This window comes from Lepidochelys kempii, chromosome 23, assembly GCF_965140265.1.
Source record: "Lepidochelys kempii isolate rLepKem1 chromosome 23, rLepKem1.hap2, whole genome shotgun sequence".
Classification (NCBI taxonomy): domain Eukaryota; kingdom Metazoa; phylum Chordata; order Testudines; family Cheloniidae; genus Lepidochelys; species Lepidochelys kempii.
In genome coordinates, this window is record NC_133278.1 from 6,613,661 (window position 1) to 6,620,357 (window position 6,697).

Consider the following 6,697-nt stretch of genomic DNA (forward strand, 5'->3'; position numbering starts at 1 on the left):
GCATAATGACTTAGCCACTCCCAGTCTCTATTTAAGCCTAAATTAATAGTATCCAATTCGCAAATGAATTCCAATTCAGCAGTTTCTCGCTGGAGTCTGGATTTGAAGTTTTTTTGTTGTAAGATAGTGACCTTCATGTCTGTGATTGCGTGACCAGAGAGATTGAAATGTTCTCCGACTGGTTTATGAATGTTATAATTCTTGACATCTGATTTGTGTCCATTTATTCTTTTACGTAGAGACTGTCCAGTTTGACCAATGTACATGGCAGAGGGGCATTGCTGGCACATGATGGCATATATCACATTGGTGGATGTGCAGGTGAACGAGCCTCTGATAGTGTGGCTGATGTTATTAGGCCCTGTGATGGTGTCCCCTGAATAGATATGTGGGCACAGTTGGCAACGGGCTTTGTTGCAAGGATAAGTTCCTGGGTTAGTGGTTCTGTTGTGTGGTATGTGGTTGTTGGTGAGTATTTGCTTCAGGTTGCAGGGCTGTCTGTAGGCAAGGACTGGCCAGTCTCCCAAGATTTGTGAGAGTGTTGGGTCATCCTTCAGGATAGGTTGTAGATCCTTAATAATGCGTTGGAGGGGTTTTAGTTGGGGGCTGAAGGTGACGGCTAGTGGCGTTCTGTTATTTTCTTTGTTAGGCCTGTCCTGTAGTAGGTAACTTCTGGGAACTCTTCTGGCTCTATCAATCTGTTTCTTTACTTCAGCAGGTGGGTATTGTAGTTGTAAGAAAGCTTGACAGAGATCTTGTAGGTGTTTGTCTCTGTCTGAGGGGTTGGAGCAAATGCGGTTGTATCGCAGAGCTTGGCTGTAGACGATGGATCGTGTGGTGTGGTCAGGGTGAAAGCTGGAGGCATGCAGGTAGGAATAGTGGTCAGTAGGTTTCCGGTATAGGGTGGTGTTTATGTGACCATTGTTTATTAGCACTGTAGTGTCCAGGAAGTGGATCTCTTGTGTGGACTGGACCAGGCTGAGGTTGGTGGTGGGATGGAAATTGTTGAAATCATGGTGGAATTCCTCAAGGGCTTCTTTTCCATGGGTCCAGATGATGAAGATGTCATCAATATAGTGCAAGTAGAGTAGGGGCTTTAGGGGACGAGAGCTGAGGAAGCGTTGTTCTAAATCAGCCATAAAAATGTTGGCATACTGTGGGGCCATGCGGGTACCCATAGCAGTGCCGCTGATCTGAAGGTATACATTGTCCCCAAATGTGAAATAGTTATGGGTAAGCACAAAGTCACAAAGTTCAGCCACCAGGTTAGCCGTGACATTATCGGGGATAGTGTTCCTGACGGCTTGTAGTCCATCTTTGTGTGGAATGTTGGTGTAGAGGGCTTCTACATCCATAGTGGCCAGGATGGTGTTATCAGGAAGATCACCGATGGATTGAAGTTTCCTTAGGAAGTCAGTGGTGTCTCGAAGGTAGCTGGGAGTGCTGGTAGCGTAGGGCCTGAGGAGGGAGTCTACATAGCCAGACAATCCTGCTGTAAGGGTGCCAAGGCCTGAGATGATGGGGCGCCCAGGATTTCCAGGTTTATGGATCTTGGGTAGTAGATAGAATATCCCAGGTCGGGGTTCCAGGGGTGTGTCTGTGCGGATTTGATCTTGTGCTTTTTCAGGAAGTTTCTTGAGCAAATGCTGTAGTTGCTTTTGGTAACTCTCAGTGGGATCAGAGGGTAATGGCTTGTAGAAACTCGTGTTGGAGAGCTGCCGAGCAGCCTCTTGTTCATATTCCGACCTATTCATGATGACATCAGCACCTCCTTTGTCAGCCTTTTTGATTATGTCCGGCAGGTCTCTCAACTTCAACACTGATTATATTTCACACACATTTGCAGTTCCTACTTCAACAAAAACACACTTCTATTTCCTCCACGTCGCCATAGTTAGGGACAGCATTTCCCAAACCACAGGCTTAGCTAGGAGATGACTTCAGGAGTAACGTCCTGCAGAGCTGTGACATACCAGAGTACAATCCAGCCTAATGAATAGCTCTCTCACCCCTGCTCTGCAACCTTGGGTGCCTTACAATGCCTTGCTGAAGTAGCTCCCACCTGGGCCACTCACAAACAGCCTTCCAGCATGCAAGACACACCCTGAATGTGTGTGTGTAACTGCAGCCTGCCAGCCGCACTTGGGTTACACTCTGCCTTGCCTCAGCCTTGGTTATACTGCAGGGTGACCCCCAACACATGACCAGTCCCAGATCTTCCCCCATAAATGTATGTCCTGTACTGCCCAGCCCTCTCCTGGACAGTACAACATATTTGACGTCCAATAAACCTTTAAGAGAATAATATGCCAATTTATTTCAATGGTTTATTTGTAAGGCTAAGATTTTGTCATGATTATTTTTAGTAAGAGTCACAGACAGGTCACGGACAATAAACAAAATTCAAAGACGCCGTGACCTGTCTGTGACTTTTGCTGCTGGGAGCTGTGGGGATCCCCCTCCGTCCATGGCCTCTGCCCAGGGCGGCTGAGAGCTGCAGGGTAACCATATTTCCCAAAGAGAAAATGGGACACCCCCAGCCACTCGCCCGAGGTGTCCCCCTCACCCCGCATGAGGCTGTCACCCCTTGCTGGAACCCTGAGGAGGGCTCCCTCAGGAGTCTGTCACCTGTCGCTGGAACCTTGCAGGGTCCCCCCGTCACTGCTGTGGCTGGAACCCTGTCAGGGCCCCGCTGGTTGCCAGCTCCAGAGTGCTGCAGCCCCTGGGGCTGAAGCAGAGAATGTCATGGAGGTCTTTGGAAGTTATGGATTCTGTGACTTCCATGACCTCCGTGACACAAACATAGCCTTAGTTATTCAGAAACTTCAGTTTAAATGCACTGGCTTGTATTAAACAGAAAACAAGTTTATTAAGTACAAAGAAACAGATTTATTAAGTACAGGTAATGAGGCATAAAAGTCAAAAATGGTTACAAGAAAAATAAAGATAAATGCTCACTAACACATACTTAAGAAATTTTTAGTTTCAAAGCAAAATTTTCTCACCTACATGCTTCAGCGGTCTCACTGACCAAACTCTTTAGGCCAGGACCCCTCCCCCAAAGCTCGACAGCTGTGTCATTTTGTCTTCTCAGTGGCAGAGAATGCAATGGACAGGGAGAGAGAGGGAAGTGTTTTGAGGGGTGTCTGCCCCTTCTTTTTATAGTCCTGTTCCCCCTTTGAGAAGCATTTCCAGCTGGGAGCAAGCCTACAGGCAGTCTGTGTGGACAAGAACATGCTGTTTCTTTGCTAAGGCCTTGTCTACACTACACAGTTTTGTCAGCAAAAGGCTGCTTTTGCCAACAGAACAGCGGGGCTGCACACGCTACAATGCTACTTTTTGTGGCAAAACAAAACCACTTAGATGAGAGAGACAGAGCCTCTTCCTGAAAAGTTGAAGTGACAAAGCATCAGTATATATACTGCAATTCATTATGTCGACATAACTGGCATCCCTCAGTATCCCAGAATGCCCGCTGTGACCACTCTGCTCACTGTTTTGAATTCGGCTGCCCTGCAGGCATGTGCCGCTCCCCTTTCAAAGCTCTAGGAAGTTCTGACAGCTGAGCATGCTGCTCTGTTCCGGCAGCAAAGAGCAAATCATTAACGTGGAATCCTCCTGCTCTCCCCCACACTAGGAACACAGCGGCAGGTAGGCTGCTGCTGTGGGTGGGACTGCTCTGCTGTGCAGAGGCAGGGGTAGGGTGTCCTACCTCAGGACTAGTTGTTGTCTGAACTTAAAGAAACAGGATGCCAACATACTCACTCTCCCTCAAAACACACTCTGTCTTTGTCTCTCCCCCCCCCAACACACACTTCCATTGAAAAGCGGCTGGTAATCTAGTAGGATGCCCATGGAACAATGGGATTGAGAAACCTGCATCATGTGACGCTATACTTGCTCCATAAGGCATTGCAAGCCCTTCCCAAAGCAGCCTGTCTCCTGCTGCACTGCTTTCTGTGTCAGTGCAAGACCTACTAGTGTGGATGCGCTCTGCCAACACAAGAAGCACAGTGTGAACACGCAACAGCAGTTTAATTAAAGTGCTTTAATTAAAGCGGCCTAATTTTGTTGACAAAACTCTGTAGTGCAGACAAGGCCTAAAATGCAGGTATTTTTGCTCTGGCCCCCTTTCCTGCCAAAGAATGGCCACTTAGCAGGTAATGGTCCATCAGCCTTGTTTACACTTGGCTGAGGTGTCATTTGCCCTTGGTCTCTGAGGAACTGCTTTTGGCCATTCCTCAGATTTATCTGCCAAACATACTTTTAGCCATGATTTCAGCTTGTTTATTATGTTACATACAATGCTGCTATGTGTACTTTTCCATACTATTGATCAGCAAATTATGGATTTTTAAATGGTACCTCACAAGACATGCCTTATACAAAAAATCCTGTAATAGTGTGCAGGGTGTGAACAAGTCTGTCACAAGACCCTTCATCACAATTGCCTTGGGAAACACATATACGAGCCTTTTGCCTAGTTCCTAATCACTTACTGAAGAATCCTGTACCCAGATCATCTGAGACAATATTGACCTAAACAATTGAACAGCACTGTGACTGTATTCAGTTACTTCCATTAGTTGTATAATTTGGGGCACGCTGTTGTTCACCATTTCAGACTGGAGATTTAAAAACAGTTGGTGATATGTCCAATAACTCGGAGTATTCTCTCCTGTTGACTGAACTGCACTTGAAGTTTCTCCATGTCATCATGGGGGGTGGGGGGGCAGGGAAAAAGCAAAAATAAACTGAGAAATGGCTACTTGCTAAAACAGTCATTTTCTCAAAGTCCCCAATAAATCAGAGCCACAGTCTGACGAATCAAATTAATATCCTGTTATGTGACCAAATGGCACTCAAAAAAGAAGAAAAACCCACATCACAAAGAGATATGGTACATCCAGTTTCATAGAACTAGAAATTCCAGAGCATGTGTTGAATGTGTTGACTCAAAACCAAGACAAGAGATTCTCCTCTGATCCATTCAAACCTGCTTCACTCATTAGTGTTGAGTTGTATTATTTACAAAAGTTCTAGAATCATTGTAATGAAAAAACAAAAACAGAACAAAACAAAAACCCAGCCAACCTTCCCATCTGTAAACCACCCCATCTTAGTAGGAAAACTCCTTTGCTAACAGTTGGAAACTGGGATTTAAACTCCAAATGATGGCACTGTGTTTGAGATCCATTCAAATTCCCTTTCCAGGTCTCTGACAACTTCATTTCAAGACCTAATTTACTAGGTTTTAAGATCAAAGAAAACAAAGTGTGAGTCCCAAGCAGAGGACTGAGAACACTGACACAAATGATACATTGAGAGGTAGAGTTGTAGCATGTGTAGAAGATAAATTCTACATGGTTCAAACAGAGGAAATACTGTTGAGCTAATTCTGAACGTGGGAATCCCTCCAACTCACCACTTCAGGTGTCACAGAAGTTGAAAAAACGTATTTTCCTATCCCTAATCCTGCTCCTTGTTATATTTAAAATAAGAAAAATGATACAAAACCCAACTGCTATTCAGCACAAGCCAGTGCATTGTGAGAACAACTGGGAATGAGACAATTTGTCCCTAGTGGGGGAACCTGGTGACTAACAATCAGTTTACAGTGGGAGGAAAAGTATGAATATGATGCTCCAAATATGTTTAGACTAGGGGAAGTTATGTCAGGTCTTGAGGAAATTTGCTAAATTTCCCTGGCCACTATACATGGGCTATTTTCTTTCTTGAAAAAATAGTTGTGTTTTTACATCAAGATAGCTAACCAGTGCAGTCAGGGCCCAGGTAGATTTAACTTCTATGCACCTAGTTGAAGTGCCTCCCACTTCCCCACCTGGGGCTGATGGACAGTCCTGTTGGAGGGACACACACTTCCATGACATAGGACAAAGGAGTTGGTGAAAAAGAAAAAATTCTGAGATTGACCCCAAGGAAGGGTGAGTGCAAAAGGGAAAAGCAGACAACTCAGCTGGTGGAGCTGAGAGACCACGATGACACAAATGCTGCCTTGAAGTTCATTATGAAGGAATTAGCAAAAGGAAAATAAAATCTTTTCTCAGCCCTAATCAAGGTTTTTATGGTATTTATCTCCCTTGCAGCTTGTCTGATAATAAATAAGGGCTGAACTCTGACAGAATTTCCCACATTCAGAGAATTCATAGGATCTCTCCTTTGTGGATCCTTTGATGCCCACTAAGGTGTGAGCCATGAGCAAAGGTTTTCCTGCACTCACAGCATTCCTAGGGGTACTCCCCTTTGTGAATTTTCTGATGTGTATTAAGATTTAAGCTCTTGAGTGAAGGTTTTCCTGCCTCACATCATTCATAGGAAGAACAGGAGGACTTGTGGCACCTTAGAGACTAACACATTTATTTGAGCATAAGCTTTCATGGGCTAAAACCCACTTCATCGGATGCATGCAGTGGAAAATACAGTTATACACACTATAACGAGAGTGATCAGTCTCTTGTTGGACTGCTGAACTGGAATTAATTTGCAAACTGGACACCATTAAATTAGGCTTGAATAAAGACTGGGACTGGATGTGTCATTACACAAACTAAAACTATTTCCTCATGTTTATTCCCCCCTCCGCCCCCCCCCCAATTCCTCACACATTCTTGTCAGCTGCTGGAAATGGCCCATCTTGATTATCACTACAAAAGGTTTTTTTTCTCTCCTGCTGGTA

General features: G+C 44.9%; 1 long non-coding RNA gene across 1 annotated transcript in view; it reads left to right on the top strand.

Annotated features, from left to right (window-relative positions):
* LOC140902316 (uncharacterized) overlaps positions 1-6,697 on the top strand; it is a 64,203-nt gene that overhangs the window by 6,693 nt on the left and 50,813 nt on the right. The window lies entirely within an intron of this gene.